The sequence below is a fragment of the Bidens hawaiensis genome, unplaced genomic scaffold (assembly GCF_021521415.1).
Source record: "Bidens hawaiensis isolate Kalapana, Puna unplaced genomic scaffold, B.hawaiensis_p1.1 tig00009037_1, whole genome shotgun sequence".
Lineage (NCBI taxonomy): Eukaryota > Viridiplantae > Streptophyta > Magnoliopsida > Asterales > Asteraceae > Bidens > Bidens hawaiensis.
This window is the reverse complement of record NW_027491659.1, coordinates 431,039-447,961: the sequence shown is the minus strand read 5'-3', so window position 1 is coordinate 447,961 and position 16,923 is coordinate 431,039. Positions and strand designations below refer to the sequence as shown.

At 41.7% G+C, this 16,923-nt stretch overlaps 1 pseudogene across 1 annotated transcript; it reads left to right on the top strand.

The window, feature by feature from the left end:
• Nucleotides 1-1,272: 1,272 nt before the first annotated feature.
• On the top strand, nt 1,273-13,769 carry LOC143530786 (rho GDP-dissociation inhibitor 1-like; annotated as a pseudogene). The gene is made up of 5 exons (XR_013134916.1): nt 1,273-1,651; nt 1,946-2,012; nt 12,879-13,097; nt 13,180-13,304; nt 13,409-13,769. The product of XR_013134916.1 is annotated as a rho GDP-dissociation inhibitor 1-like (transcript).
• The last annotated feature ends 3,154 nt before the right edge of the window (nt 13,770-16,923 follow it).

Below are 16,923 nucleotides of genomic sequence, written 5' to 3'. Positions count from 1 at the left end.
TTTCATACAATAAAAAAATATAAATTCAAAAAATAAATAAATATTAGAACAAATAATATAAAACAACCCCCGTAATACGGGGGATAAAAACCAGTTGCTATATAATCTTTAATGGGAATATTTTCCCCACAAGTTTCAATCTTTCCATGTGTATTTCAATATCCTTTTGAATTAACCCATGTTAGCAAGCATAGTTTTTTTTACCTTTACAATTAAAAAGAAAACGTCCAAATGGTATCTTTTGTATCCGACAATCCAGTCATTGCTAAGCTGTCTCGTGTATTGTAGTTCGTGGGCTCATTATTAATGGAAGATAGTGCAACCTTAGTGACCATCATGATCTCTATAATATTCCCACACAACACGCGACCATTTCCTCTCCTTCAGCATCCAATTATCAAACATTAAAATTCCCGAATGCATATGTTCCTTATCTTCTCATAAGGCAATGGTTGACACGATCCAAAAGGCGACCTGAACCCCAGATGTAAAAAAAACCAAGTTTTAGATCAACTAATACGACTCGTTTAAACCATTTAAAAAATGGATTGGGTTCGGGTTGACTATTATCAAAATGGATGGATAGGTTAATCTATTTAAAAACCCTTTTATAAATATATTTTTGTTTGTGTTTTTTTATTTTTCATTTTTATAAAGATACACTTGTAATTTTCAATTCATTTTTAATATTTTAAATTTTTTCGAAAAGAAAAATATATTTATTTTACACATTTACTAAACCGACTATATATTATACCAATTTTGTTTTATAATTTTTTTTTTGCTAACTGATGGATCGCGTTGTCGTCGACCCGAATATATGTGTGGACGGGTTTGGATTGAAATCTTTGACACAAATAATAATATGGGTCAGTTTGGTTTGCACATTTCAACATGCCAACCCGCAACCCATTGCAAGGCCGTCTCGTAGGTAAGTAAATCATGTCATGGCTTAGGCCTCCAATTTTACAGGGACTCCACCTAATATAGGGATTTTTATAATCGATTTTGAAAGTATATATTTTTTTAGAATTAGTAACTCAGTGATGAGTCATATGCTGAGAATGAATGCTTCATATCCATTATCACTTATCATTCATATTCCGTAATTCTTGAATACTTTATAGTGTGTTATATGCATAATAAAAGAAAAGAAAAATGCGTCAACATTTTAGTTAGTTTTAAGTCTTTTAATATGTTGAGCCGGCTCTTTCAATTAACCCACCAACTCAACACAATTTACAACCCTGCTTTTCCTTTTCTTATTCTTTGACGCATTTCAAAACTATCTGTCTTTTTAAATATTCCACGTTGAATCTTTAATTTATAATGACAACGAGCGCCACGTTATCTTTTACCCTATAAAGACATAAAAATATTCTTTCTAGTTTCATCCTTGGCTTTATATTCAAATAACTCAACCAATGCTATTGCTCTAAGTTCCAAGAACATGGGATTTGTGGGAAAGAAGGGCATGGAGAACTGTGGGGCAGATTCAGAGGTTGAAGATTCAAGTGAGGTGGTATTTATTACCAAGAACATGAGTGAGTGTTCGCTATGTGTAACTGAAGATGACGATGAAGAAGATCTTCAAGGGAAGATACAAATCGGCCCTCGACGCACCCTTAAAGAACAGTATGAAGCAGACAAGGTTTGTTGCCTTCTTATCATAATGTAATCTGGATTTAATAAATGACTTAGTATTCCCAACATGCATTGATTACTCTTTTTTGCTTTTGTGAACCGCAAATTTCTTACTTTCGTTCCTTGAACCCAACACCTTTAGGTGTTTAAGAGGTTTTACTTCTATCATTGGACCATCAACTCAGGACCATTGATTACTTGTAATTCTATATATAAATCTTTATCAACTCAGGACCATTGATTACTTGTAATTCTATATATAAATCTTTGCAATATTGATTTTTTGATACTTATTTCATAGGATGATGAGAGCTTGATGAGATGGAAAGAACAACTTCTTGGAGCTGTGGATATCAACTCAGTTGCTGGTAAGAGATGTTTGAATTCTTAAATTCATTCTTTTTGTGAAAATAATAATAATAAAAAAAGGTTTTGCAGTTTTCTTTGTGGTGATGTTTATTGCTCTATCTTGATTAAAAATGATTAAAACCCTTATTGCTATCTTTTGTTATAAATAAGAGATTGTATTTGATTAGATTTTTCATATATATATATATATATATACACTAGTTTGAGGCCCGTGTTTTACACGAATAATTAATTAAAATGTTAAACTTTAATCATTAAACGAAATACAATCAACAACATGGTTATATATTGTTAATACAATTACAATTTACATTAAAATTACAGAAATTACATAACTAAGATTACACAAATATGTTAGAATTAAGTAAAACCTTCCTTATACACTACATTTGTGATTTTGTGATTGTATTGGTCGGTATACATTGTTTATCAAAAATCGAAATCTTTAATACATGTTTGCTTATGACTCTTGATAAGGTAACATATAGGTCTATTTATAACTCTTCCGTGTGACAAGTAAGGTTCTTCAAGTACATACCAACCATAGATTAATGTATCCATAAAACTAAAAAAATATATATTTATACACATAAAATATCATACATTTTAATATATTAGTATGATGTTATTTGAGATCATCTGCTTATGTTTATTCAAAAATCATTATTATCCTCAAAATCAGATTACCTGAACTTTAATTAGATAATCATCTTTAGAATCTTTTAAATATGAAATTGATTGATATGAAAATTTTGTTTTTATCAATATTTTGTGTATGACAAATTTTTAATTGTTTTTATATTTTACAATTAACTATTGTATAATCAAGAAACTTATAACACCGAAAATTAATATAAAAAATGACTTGTTTCATTTCATATGAATGTAATTGCCAGAAAAATGACGAAGACATACTAATTACCTTAAACCATGGTCAACTAACAATAATTATTCCAAGTTAGCAGAATATTAGTAAATCGTTATATATATGGATTCTAATTATAATGTTTAAAATATATATAATAGGTATTCTTTACGTTTGCAATATTTATACAAAATGTTTGGTGAAAATTAAAAAAAATACACATTTTTCTAAGTTTAAATGCATATGAAAAAACTTTAAATCCAAATTTGAAACCAATCTTATCTAAAAAATTATGCACTGCTACTCAAATCTTAGTTTAAAAGCAATTTGTAGTTTCCCTACAAATCAAATTCTTCGACAATGACGCGTCTTTATTATCTTTAATTTGCAATTGTCTATGACTTTAAATTTTATTCTAACAGGCTTGCAATTTCAATTTTGACATTTCCTTATTTCTTATTTTCACAGTGAGTGTTAATCAATGAATTGGTTAAGATTTACATTTAATAAAATTGAGTTCATATATTAAAATAACTTAGAAGATAAGGATCATGTATAAAATTATTTAAAAAAATTATGAGTGGCTAAGAGATTGACAATTGACAAGAATTAATAGTCTTTTATTATAATAGATGGATAGGGTTTTGAAAAGGTAGGTCCCAGCAGAGCCCAGTTGGACCCGCAAGACTCACCTTGAAGAGGGACGTCTGCGCAGAAACCAACTGGATCCGCAGGACCAACCATGCTCAGAGACGTGACGTCCTTACGCGCAGTACGCAAGCTGGTCCCGCAGGAAATGCCTCCCAATGGTGAAGGACTCCGCCTGTCCCCGCAGCCTCGGATACAAGCCATCAGGGAAGGCCACCCGCGCAGCAAGGCTACACGCACAAGGCACTTAGCTCTCAATCACTCAGTGTCACCTGAAGGAATGAGCAAAGCCGGGAACAATCCCGCACAAGGGCGGGAGGGGGAATACTCCCGCCCAAATAAGCCAGTCCGTACGATACGGGAAGATCTTCTGTACTGTACCTGACGAGGTATGGGAAAAAGATCTGACTAAAGATACGACAGCTTACTGACACAGTATGGCGAGCAGCATGCTCCTGTACTGTGTCACTATTAGCCGCTGCCTACTCACCAACTACTGCCATACCACGTGCGTAGCCGGCAGTTGGTGGAAAAGGAATAGTACACAGCAGGCCTGGTCACTATCAGCCGCTGCCTACCCACCAACTACCAGCAGGGCACGTGCGTAGGCCACTGTTGGTGGAACAGGAACACTGTTGCAGCCGGCCACACCTCCTTGGAAACCTACCTTCGGCTATAAATACCACAAATGGTATGACCATCTCATCTCAACATATTATCATCATATTATACCTGATATCTGCTCTAGCAATCTCTTAATATACATTTATATTTAAAGAGCAATCTAGTCTGATTCTCACGCCGGAGGGTGGTCACAAGGAGGAACCCCCCCCCCCCTTCTCAGTGACAAGCTCACGGTGTCTGTTTTGCAGGTTATCAGAAGAACCATCTTCTCAGGGTCTAACCCCTCGTGGGAAACATCTATCTAACCCCCAGGTTACCAGTAATCTGCCCGGGGTCCGGTTAGTGTTTCTTCATTGGCGCCATCCGTGCATAAAGCTAGAACATTTTTCTCCAGTTTTTTCAAACTTCCAAGATGGTTAAAGAAACTCCGGTAACCACAACCCCAGCTACTGGGGGGAATACCGGCAACATAGTTTTTACAAACACTACCCCGGCTACCCAAGCCGGGGCAAGTGAAGTAAATTTTACGAACACTACCCCAGCTACCCAAGCTGGGGCAAGTGCAGTAAATAATCGCTCACTGGGATTCACCGATGCCCAGTTAGAGAAACGAACAAGACTCCCCCGCCAAACACTCGATGAAGTTAAGGCATGGGCGGAGGCACGTCAGAGGGAATTCCAAGCTGAGTTGGACGAACGCTTGCGTTCCGTCCAACAGGCTGACGAATTCGAAGATTACTTGGATGACTCGGAGGAATCCGACTCCGACGCGAACCCTCGCCTTAGGGCAAAAGGGAAGCGTAAGGAAACGGACTCCCAACCGAGAAGGCATTTTGGACAAGCCTTCAAACCAAAAAGCACAGGTGGAAGTCCACGAGACTTCTCCAAAACATTCAGACCAAACGTTGCAAATGCGGGAACGTCCAAATTTGCAAGGGACATTGCAGAGGCAATTGCCCCAAAAAGTGCCAAACAAATGTCCAGCATAGGCACATATGATGGTATATCTGATCCAGACGATCATTTGAACAGGTTCATAGCGGGGGCAACCGTCAGTAGTTGGACGGAACCTACGTGGTGTTACATGTTCCAAATGACGCATGTGGGGGCTGCTAGAGCGTGGTTCGATCGTCTACCGGTCAACCACATCTACGACTGGGCTGACTTCCAACAGAAGTTTAGCCAACACTTCAGCCAGCAAAGAAAGTATACCGAGGAGCAATGGACAATCCTCAAGTGCATTCGAGAGAAAGATGAATCTTTGCTGGACTTCATCACTCGCTTCAACTCGAAGAAGCTAAGTCTGGGTAACATTAGCGAAGATCTTGTTCGCGCTGCCTTTATTCAGGGCGCGAACGACCCAGAGCTCATCCGCACCTTAACGGGTAAAGATGGCATGCCATCCACATGGGATGCCATCATGACAGCAGCTAAACGCTTTGCGGAAACGGAGAAGCAACTAGGTAGAGATCTCCCACAGAGCACAAACCTCTACAGCCAGAAAACAAGAGAAGACAACGTTCTTACCGCCCGATTAAACAAAAAGCGGAAGCTAGGCATTTGGCAGTCAAGGGTAAACTTTGACACCTCATCCGGCTTGCAGCATCGGTTAGGCGGAAGGGATAACGTACAGTCCAACAAGAACTCCAGATGGACGCCGCTCACCAAAAGCGTCACCGAGATATTCGCCACCGAGGAGCTCCCATGGCCAAAGCCTCAAATAATCCGACATCGCCACAATGCTGATCGGAGCAAATACTGTGAATTTCACAGGACAAAAGGCCACAACACCGAAGAATGCATAGACGTAAAGGACATGGTCGAGGCATTCGTCAGAGATGGGACGCTCGCGCACCTCGTGGCGCAATGAACGCTGAGCAGGCTGATGCGTGTAGAACCCCAGCTGGGGAAAACACGAATAAAATTCCAGCTTCAATATGGAGACTACATGCTGCGTAAAGAACGAGATCCCGAACCAGGTGCGTATCGGCTCGATGGCACTCCCATCCCAACAACATGGAAGGGAGCTCATTTACACAGTTTGCATGTAAATCAATTCCAAATTTGTAAAGAAAAGGCCAAGAGCCACTTCTAATGGAAACGATTCTCCTTAAAACATTGACGCTGATGATTTTACATTTTTATGAACTATCAACACGGATATGCCGGTTTTCACCGCATACATAAGTGTGAAAGTCGTTGCGTGGGGAAGGCGGCAAAACCCGCATAAACCCAAAAAACGACAAACCTTCACGCAGGTCAGTTGAAGGGGAAAAGTTCAGTCCCATTAAATGAAAGTGCCGGTCTATCCGCATGAATCATGAAAAAGGGAACTGAACACTAACCTATTGACAGCCGCGCGTCGAACGGTCCAAAACAGAATTTCTAACAAAAGGATGAGGAAAACCTACACGCAGGTCAGATGGTAAAGTTTAGCCATCCTACTACGTGCAAGTGACGGTCCTACCCGCACAATCACGGAAGAGGAAGCAAAACTTCACACCTATCTACCACGTTCAAAGGTTAACTTATCCTCAAAAGATGAGGAAAACCTACACGCAGCTCAGATGGTAAAGTTTAGCCATCCTACTACGTGCAAGTGACGGTCCTACCCGCACAATCACGGAAGAGGAAGCAAAACTTCACACCTATCTACCACGTTCAAAGGTTAACTTATCCTCAAAAGATGAGGAAAACCTACACGCAGGTCAGATGGTAAAGTTTAGCCATCCTACTACGTGCAAGTGACGGTCCTACCCGCACAATCACGGAAGAGGAAGCAAAACTTCACACCTATCTACCACGTTCAAAGGTTAACTTATCCTCAAAGGATGAGGAAAACCTACACGCAGGTCAGATATAGGTAAAGTCTAGCCATCCTACTAAGTGCAAGTGACGGTCCTACCCGCACAATCACGAAAGAAGAAGCAAAACTTCACACCTATCTACCACGTTCAAAGGTTAACTTATTCTAAACACTTGGAAAATTGCTAATTTAAACTAAAGTATTCAAGTCATACAACGTTTACAAAGCAAGGAATCCAATAAAAGAAGCGGTCTTACCCGCACAAAGATTTATATTTCATAAATATTCATTACAAGAATGGCCGGGTAACTACCCGCCTACAAGAAAATAAATCTATACAAGCTAAATCTATCCTAGCAGTGGGAAGGGATCTTCAGGATCAGGCTTCAGGGCCACTTCCACTTGGACCAGCACCGTCAGTAGAGCGTGGCAGTTCAAGGAAAGCCTTAAGGATAGCTAGCCCATCATCAGCAGCAGCAACTTCATTCACCTTCTCCACCACCGGATGCGGGAAGGCGGCGTACTGATTCACTGCTTGGTCGTAAACAGCTTCAGTATCAACATTGTACAAAGGGAAGTTGGAAGGCGGGATGCCTTTCTCAACGAACCCTAGACCAAGCAGGAAGCCGACCTTTTCCCCATCCTCGTGAGAAGCATTGAGGGCTGCGCTCATAGCATCATCGTAAGAGGTCTCAGCAAAGACCCGATGCACAACCTACAAAAGAAAATATACAAGTGTCAAAACCTTTTCTATTTACAAAGAAAAGCGTAAATACAAGAAAAGCTTACCTGAGACAACGCTTCTCGAAGAAGCCATTCCTTGGCAACCAGGGCTTCTTGGAGGGCAGCTTGAGCTTCGTTACGGGCGCGATCGGCTTCACTCTTGTTGAGGTTGGCAAGCAACACTTCTTTAGCCGCAGCCTCTTCGACGCCCTTCAGCTTACGCTCAGCATGGTCAAGCACCCCCCTCTGGTCCAGGATTTCTTGGAGCTTTTTGGCGTCTTCCATCGCCAAGGCATCATGAGCCTGCTGGAGAGCCTCTAATTTGGCTTTAAGTTCTTCATTCTCCACGCGTAGAGGCTCAGCAACAGCTTCAGCCTTGGTGGCCCTCTCGGTTGCGTTCCTTGCAGTTTCCTTAGCCAGCCGAAGCTGTTCATTAACAGCTTGGGCAGCCTTGGAACGGGCCTCGAGTCGTGCCTGAACTTCAACCTCGAGGGCCTTGAAGGTCTTCTCCTTTTCCGCAGCTACGGCGGAAAGCCTTTGGTTCTCCTCCCGGACAGCCCGCGCCTGAGCCACTTCTTTAGCGCGAGCTGCTTTCAACTTGTCGTTTTCACGACAAAGCAGCTCGACGCGCGGCTGCATCCGGGCCAGGAGAACCCGAAGCTCATTGCTTAGCCTACCCTCCTGGTAGCTAGCCATGGCTTCCCCCAACGCACCACTGGGAGCAGCGTGACGAGCCCATTCCACGCACTCCACAGGAGTGCGAAGGGTTGTTCCTCGGCGAATGTTCCATCGTGGAACATACACTTCATTGGAATCCGACACTGCAAAAAACATAAAGCAGTTAGGAAAAGATGATAAAAAATATATATAAATGGGCCAAAAGAACCCTACGCACCTGTAGGGTCAATTACAGGCAGATAGCCGCCGAACCCATCACTTGAACCCAACGGAAATCCATCCAAGAGGTCAGGCAGATGGGAAGGTGGCAGAGATTGGCGAGAAGCCCCATGCGTACCTGATGGATCGGCCGTCGTCGCCGATGGCGGGGGCATGGTAGCAGCCGCCGCGGTCGCCGCCGCGGAATCCGCAGCAAAAGTTACCGCCGGCTCGGTGAAAGATGCTGTAAAAATAGCACTCACAGCCGGCGGTGACGTCATCACAACTGGAACAGTCGGCTCAACGGAGTGAGCAACTGAACCAGTGGAAGCAGGCGCAGGCGCAGCCGCCTGGGTCGTCGCCTCAGGTAGGCTGACCGGGCCTACCGTCATTGGCGGGGAGGTACTCCTCTGCGCTCCACCCTGGAATGCGTCAACATCCACGCCTGCACAAAGAAAAGTGTTAAATGATATTAAGCTATGAAGATAAAAGCAAAAGGAAATTTGTACTTACGGGTTTTCTTGAGCGTGAAAGTACGGACGGGCGGGGATGAACCCGATGGAGCCGGCCTCTTCACGCCGGTCACCGTTGTCATCCTGGGCTCTTCGGTGACAGTTGTCACAGCCTCCGGAATGGTGATCTTGTCACCACCGGGATTCCCCGCCACCTCTTCGCTCTCGGTCTCCGAGTCAGACCGAGGCGCTGGATCGGCTGTGGAGGCCACCTTCTCCTTCCCCTTCCCGCCGGCAGCCTTCTTCTTCCGCACCAACGGAGGACCATCTGCGGATTCCTCATCAGAACATACGATTAGAGGAATTCCAGCAGAGGTTTCAACATTGAGGGGTCGAGGGTCGAAGAGCGCCTTACCTGGCCGACGGGCGCTAAGGATCTCATGGCCTAGCGGATAGACCTCCACGAACCAATCCACCGTTTGTTCTAGGATGGGCAACTCGTTCTCGTCTAGAGCGCGAGTACCCATCCGGGCGGGACCATCAGCCTCCCGCGGGTTCAGGAGCGACTGCAAGTCGTTCCCCTCTGAAATAAACAGGAAAGAAGTTAGAAGAAATTCTAAATCAACAATAAGAAACAAAGCATACCGTAAGGAACAGAGTTCGAACCGTATTCGAGGACGATTGGGATCTTTTGCGCATCGGCAGCCTTCCACACCCGGCTCATCCCCAGCATCACCATCCCGGACTCCGCAAACCGGTAAACCGGAGATTGGACCCGAGATATCTTCGCAAACCATTCCGCCTCCTGGTAGTTGGAGGCGTGAAGGCCGGGGAGTGCTTGCCCATTCTTGAATTTCATGGCAATGGGGATGGCGCGAGCGGATATGAAGAAGAACTCCCGCTTCCACGAGCGAAGACTGCGCTCGGTCGCGCAGATCTTTAAACCCTTGATTCGGGTTGTCAGGGTATACCACCCCTGGATGCACCTCCAAGTGTAGAAGGTCATCAGGCGGTCAACATAGGGCTCAACGCCCAAAATCCGGCACACCCACTCGAAGTGGCGAATCTTGGCGATCGCCATGGGGTGCAACTCGGTCAAATGAACACCGTGCCTCTCAAGGACACGGTAAACAAACTTTGTCAATGGGAACCTAAGATTCCCATACACAAAGAATGCAGCATATACCCCGATCTTGCCTCTGGGGGCATCGTACACCGTCTGGTGGGGTTCAGGAAACTCAGGCTCGAGAGACTCGAGCATGAACTTCCTGACGACGTACCGATACAGATCGCCAGGCAGAGCACACTGGCACTCACCAGCAGTACTCTTGTCATCGACTGCAGATTCGAGATCACGAGACATCTTGTAAAAGAAGAAGAAAACGATTTCGGGAGAATGCTTGCCTGAAAAGGTGAGTATTCGCCGGAAATCGCAAAGAAGATGAAGAGAGGAGTGAAAGTGTGGATTACAAAGAGCCCTCTACCCCTTTATATACTAATCACAATTAATGCGATGAAATTAATGCGGAAGAGAGAGAAAACGAAGGTGCAATGAAACTATGACACGTGGCAAAAAGCAAGCTGGCAACAGCTGTTGACAGGACGCATACCATTAATTTCGCGGCCACGCGCCCGAAAAATCGCGCCCAGGCGCCTGAAAAAGCGTCTGGAATGACCATGTACTGTCACGTCACCATAACTTCCTGCACGATCTGACACAGTCAGAAGAAACCGTCGCACGACGTTTCAGAGTTTTGGACTGTTCTTTCCACCAACTCTTCGAATTTCAAAATTCAAAATTCAAAAAGATTAAAAAGTAAGCGGGAAAATACCCCTTACCTTGGCAAACAAGTAACCGTAAGACGGATGCGGGTACAGTGTTAAGGCAAAACCCTTCACATACCTAGCACCCGCAGGGAATTGAAGCCAAGAAAACCTTGGCGAACAAGTAACCGTAAGACGGATGCGGGTACAGTGTTAAGGCAAAACCCTTCACATACCTAGCACCCGCAGGGAATTGAAGCCAAGTATACCTCGGCAACCAAGTAACTATAAGACGGGTGCGGGTACAGTGTAAAGGCAAAACCCTTCACATACCTAGCACCCGCAGGGAATTGACGCTAGGAATACCTTGGAAGTAAAGTAACCGTAAGACGAGCGCGGGTACAGTGTTAAGGCAAAACCCTTCACATACCCAGCGCTCCGCTGGGAATTGAAACTAAGAAGGATCTTCTGGGCAATGCTTGCGGAAACGGAAATAACATCCCCGCATAGCGGGAACGTCGAGAACTACGTTGTTTGAAGCTCCAGGATGGAATTGGTGGTTTTAACATAATTGATCACTATGTTCAAAACTACCAAAACCTCATGGAGAATCCACACAAGTGGGACTCAACGCTCCTGACTTGCGAGGAGGTTACAGACCTACCCGCATCATACCCAAAGACCAAGCAGGAAACTCAGGAATTTCTGCAAGTGACAAGGACTTCCGCGGGAGGAATCCCCATGGAAAACCTTAAAAAACCCTTTTCAAAACCCTCTGCTTAAGTCCAAAAGTTCACCTCACTTTATTAAACACTCATGAGAAGAACATTGGACTGGGGGGACTTGAAGAGGTAGGTCCCAGCAGAGCCCAGTTGGACCCGCAAGACTCACCTTGAAGAGGGACGTCTGCGCAGAAACCAACTGGATCCGCAGGTCCAACCATGCTCAGAGACGTGACGTCCTTACGCGCAGTACGCAAGCTGGTCCCGCAGGAAATGTCTCCCAATGGTGAAGGACTCTGCCTGTCCCCGCAGCCTCGGATACAAGCCATCAGGGAAAGCCACCCGCGCAGCAAGGCTACACGCACAAGGCACTTAGCTCTCAATCACTCAGTGTCACCTGAAGGAATGAGCAAAGCCGGGAACAATCCCGCACAAGGGCGGGAGGGGGAATACTCCCGCCCAAATAAGCCAGTCCGTACGATACGGGAAGATCTTCTGTACTGTACCTGACGAGGTATGGGAAAAAGATCTGACTAAAGATACGACAGCTTACTGACACAGTATGGCGAGCAGCATGCTCCTGTACTGTGTCACTATTAGCCGCTGCCTACTCACCAACTACTGCCATACCACGTGCGTAGCCGGCAGTTGGTGGAAAAGGAATAGTACACAGCAGGCCTGGTCACTATCAGCAACTGCCTACCCACCAACTACCAGCAGGGCACGTGCGTAGGCCACTGTTGGTGGAACAGGAACACTGTTGCAGCCGGCCACACCTCCTTGGAAACCTACCTTCGGCTATAAATACCACAAATGGTATGACCATCTCATCTCAACATATTATCATCATATTATACCTGATATCTGCTCTAGCAATCTCTTAATATACATTTATATTTAAAGAGCAATCTAGTCTGATTCTCACGCCGGAGGGTGGTCACAAGGAGGAACCCCCCCCCCTTCTCAGTGACAAGCTCACGGTGTCTGTTTTGCAGGTTATCAGAAGAACCATCTTCTCAGGGTCTAACCCCTCGTGGGAAACATCTATCTAACCCCCAGGTTACCAGTAATCTGCCCGGGGTCCGGTTAGTGTTTCTTCAGGTTTGGATCAAATATAAATGAAATTAACGTGCTAAATGTGATAATCAAGTAAAGTAATTATATAAACAAATAGATTAACTATGTAATTACTTTCTATATATTCTCAAACCCAAACCCAAAGCTTATATAAATACTTCAGAAAGTAATTATATAATTTCTGTGATAATATAAGGTTAAATTTGTGTATAATCAATACAATTTTTCATTTATGGAAAACATAACAGTATAACAACTGGATAAGATTAAATGACAACTTTATTATTATTATATTATTGTTGTTGCAGAAACACTAGATCCCGAAGTGAAGATCTTGAGCCTTGCTATTGTATCACCTGGAAGAGACGATTTGCTTCTTCAGATCCCTGATAGCGGTAAAGTTAAGGGAACATGGTTTACGTTAAAAGAAGGGAGTCGTTACTCCATCAAGTTCACTTTCCAAGTTCATAGCAACATTGTGTCTGGTCTCAAGTACACCAATACAGTCTGGAAAACAGGTCTCAAAGGTATCATCTCTGCTTACTAATCAAACTATTCGTAGACTCTAGCGCTATACACCTTTGAAGAGTTTCGTGACTATGTTTACAGTTGACAAGACCAAAGAAATGATAGGCACTTTTAGCCCTTAACAAGAGCCTTATACCCATGAAATACCTGAAGATACCACTCCATCTGGAATACTTGCTAGAGGATCATATTCAGCAAAAACTAAGGTACTCCCTATATATCAAGTTTTAGTTTATATAATTAATTCACATGCCTAGCATATATTGTGATCATTTCTATACTTTCTAACTACACCCTTTAACTTGTGTAGTTTCTTGATGATGATAATAAGTGTTACTTGGAGTTGAACTATACTTTTGATATCAGAAAAGACTGGCAGTCATCTTGAGGTCTTCAGACCCAAATGTATTCTTAACTTGATCCTGAGCGAGCAAGTGTAAAATTTTCATTTCTGAATGTTTTTGCTATCGCCAAAAGACGAAAAACAAAAAAAATACAAAAAAGCTTAAAGTTGTGGTTTATATCTACACGATGAATACGTTGTTATATATAATCAGAATCATCAGATAGATGGTAATTCATTTGAGTTTATGAATTGAATATATTCAAAATCTTGATTCTTTTTTTACTTTTTATTTACTAGCTGGTTTATAAACAAGTTCGTTTACGTGCAAGCAAACTTTGTAGAGTTTCGAGAAAAACTAATGAAGTGTGTGAAAAAAAATCTAGAAATACCAATATTATTCTAAAAAACCAACCTAAAAAAATCTCTCAATCTCAATCTTAGGATAGGCAGCAGAAATTCTAGAATATCTACCTTTTCTTTTTCTATACTTCACTTAAAAGGCCTACCATAGTAAATTTTATCTCCATCTTTTAGTACCCGCTCAAAATTCTTCCATAGGGTGCTATATTATTTCTTCGAGGTTGTTAACTTCGTATATTTAGTAGGATAAGGAATCTTAACTTTCTTCGATTTTGCTTTCTAGATTAACTTGGTATTCCTCCAAAACCCTATGCATGAAAGCACTTTACCTAACCCACATGCATCGTATTAATTTAGGGCCGGCCCATAGGGATGGCGGGGTGGTCGACGGCCACGGGCCCGACACCCCTTTAGGCCCGAAATTTTTTTATAACAAATTATATTTATTTTTATTAAAAACAATATGTATATTTAATGTTTAAACTTAATTGCATGACCACTAGCTTGGTCTAGTGGCAAAGTGGTATTACTCTCAACCAAAAGGTTATGATTTAATCTTATTTTTATATAAAAAAATTTTACACAACCTAAATTATAGCTAAGTAAATCTATATAAAAATTTAATTGTTTAAACCAACAAAATACTCTTTTTTAATTAAGGCCCAAAAAAATTTCACATTTGGTCCAAAATTTTTTTTACTTTCTTTGAGCCGGGACTTCATATACCAACCTTATTGGACTTCATATTCCTTTATCCAACAATCCACTATCCAAAGATGCTCAATGTTGTTGTTAGACCATATCCGTTGGTCATGTCGCTAATGTGTATGGAGTTTTTCTATAAAAACGAGATAAGGTGGATGTGATGGTCTTAGGACGTATTGTATAACTAAATTTCAGTCATTACTGTTAAAAAAGAAATAACATTTATGTAGTAACGTATGAAAATAACCAACCTTTTTTTTACTTATTTAATAAAAACGTACAAGCATGAACACAAGTTCTATTCGTCCGTGAAACGTTCATTTATATTCTCTTTACACGAGTGTTTATTTTGTTAAATTGTATTCGGTTATGTATGTTTATTCACGTTCATTAGTATCCAATTGTTTATTTTTGTTAATGTACGTTTGCTTTTTAAATTAATCTATTCTAAATTATTTTTTGAGGGCCAAGATAAGTTTAATTTAAAAAAAATAAAATATGATGCATTTATCCCTTACAAAACGGATCACCGCCCTTCAAGCCACTACAATATCCCAATGACGAAACTATAAAAATTAAATATTTTCATACTAGTTATTGAATAATGATCATAAGTTGAGGAATTTTTCTTTATGAGTTAAAGGACCTTAATGAGTATATTGGAAAGTTACGATTAATTCGTAAAACTTTTAAAGTTTTAGAGTCATTTAAAGTGTTATGAAAAGATCATGGGCAAAGTGAAACTTTTAAATGTGTATTCCGGTGAACTTTTATCACGCAATAAAGAACCGAAACAGACCGATTGATTTCACCAACTTACTCGAAATCGCTGACCCATATTTACGCTGTCAAAGTGGTGTCGGGTTCGTAGGCCTTGTTGGCCAGATTATTATTTGAAGTCCAAAGGGTATACAGGTGTAGGATGGCCAGACCGAAGCCCGGCCCGGTTTGGATTTCTTGTTCAATAATTTGCAAACCCTAGTTCAATATCTATTTAAACAACGCTATGTATTTGTAAACTTTGATCACTCAATAAAGATATACCTAGTTGCCACCCGTGGACGTAGGTCAGTTTAGACCGAACCACGATAAATCCTCGTGTCGTTTATTGCTTTTATGTTTATGTTCGGTCCGTGTGTGCGTTTAGTGCTAACAAGTGGTATCAAGAGTTTAGGTTCGGATCACGCGAAGAACACGTTGAACCAGTCCCGTACATCGCCGCACCAGAAGTTGGGGCTAGGGTTCTGTCAGTTTCTGCTTGTCACGCGTCCGTTGTGGAGTTTCTGTTCCGAAAGTTGAGCACCGCATCCCCGCCATTGATCGTCATTAACGCCGTTGCTAGAAACCGTTCCGGATCTGATCGAAGGTAGTTTCTTTGGCTGAATTGCATATGTGTTCACAAAAAAGAAAGCCATATTTGATCGAAATCGGTAAAGTTTAAAGAAGTGTCGCCGAAGATTTTGATTTTTTGTTCCACAATCGTATTTGTTGTTTGCATTTGCCTAGGAAGAAGGAATTTTAATTTATTATTTTTTGTTTCCTTGGAATTCACGTTATTCAAGGTACAAAGTAATTTTAGTTTATTCTCTTCTTTTTTGCAAAATCGTGGAACAAGGGCAGTAACAATTTATTTTTTTTTTTTGAAATTTAGTTGGGTAGGCTCAATTTTTGGTTTAGTTTTGAGTGGGTTAGACATATTTTGTGGTATTTGGTCAAGATCTTATTTTGCAAAGTACGAGCCAAGAACAGTTGAATCAAGATCCTATACTTTTGTTAAAGAACAGTTGTTAATTAGAAGAAACATTAAAGAAATAGAGAACCAGTGCCAACTGCGTTTGTCAGGTTTTATCGTTTCAGTTTAAAGTTTCAATTTTCTGATTTAGTTATTCAGTTGCGTTTAAATAGGTTGATTGTTTAACAGAGTTTAGTAGAACAACTGTTAAGTTCAGGCTCGTGCCATTGTTGTGTCTGTCTATGTTATTATCCAGTTTTTTGTTTTAGTCATTATCATGGCAGAAGACGGAAAGGTTTCGATACAGAAATTTGACGGACAGAAGTTTGGTTGGTGGAAGATGCAAATTGAAGCGCTACTTTGTCAGAAAGAATTGGATGTAGTGCTTGAGGATGAAAAACCAGAAGAGTTGTCAGAAGCAGAGTGGAAGAAGTTAAACAAGAAAGCTAGGGCTTGTATTACTTTGTCGTTGTCGGAAGATGTGGCGTTTAATGTCATGAAAGAAACCACAACCCGTGGTATGATGGAGGCACTATCCAATATGTATGAAAAGCCTTCGGCAGCGAATAAGGTCTATCTTATCAGAGAGCTAGTGACAACTCGAATGAAAGAGGGTGGGTCAGTTACAGCGCATATCAATAATCTTAATTCGATCATGTCCTGCTTAGTGTCAGTCGACATT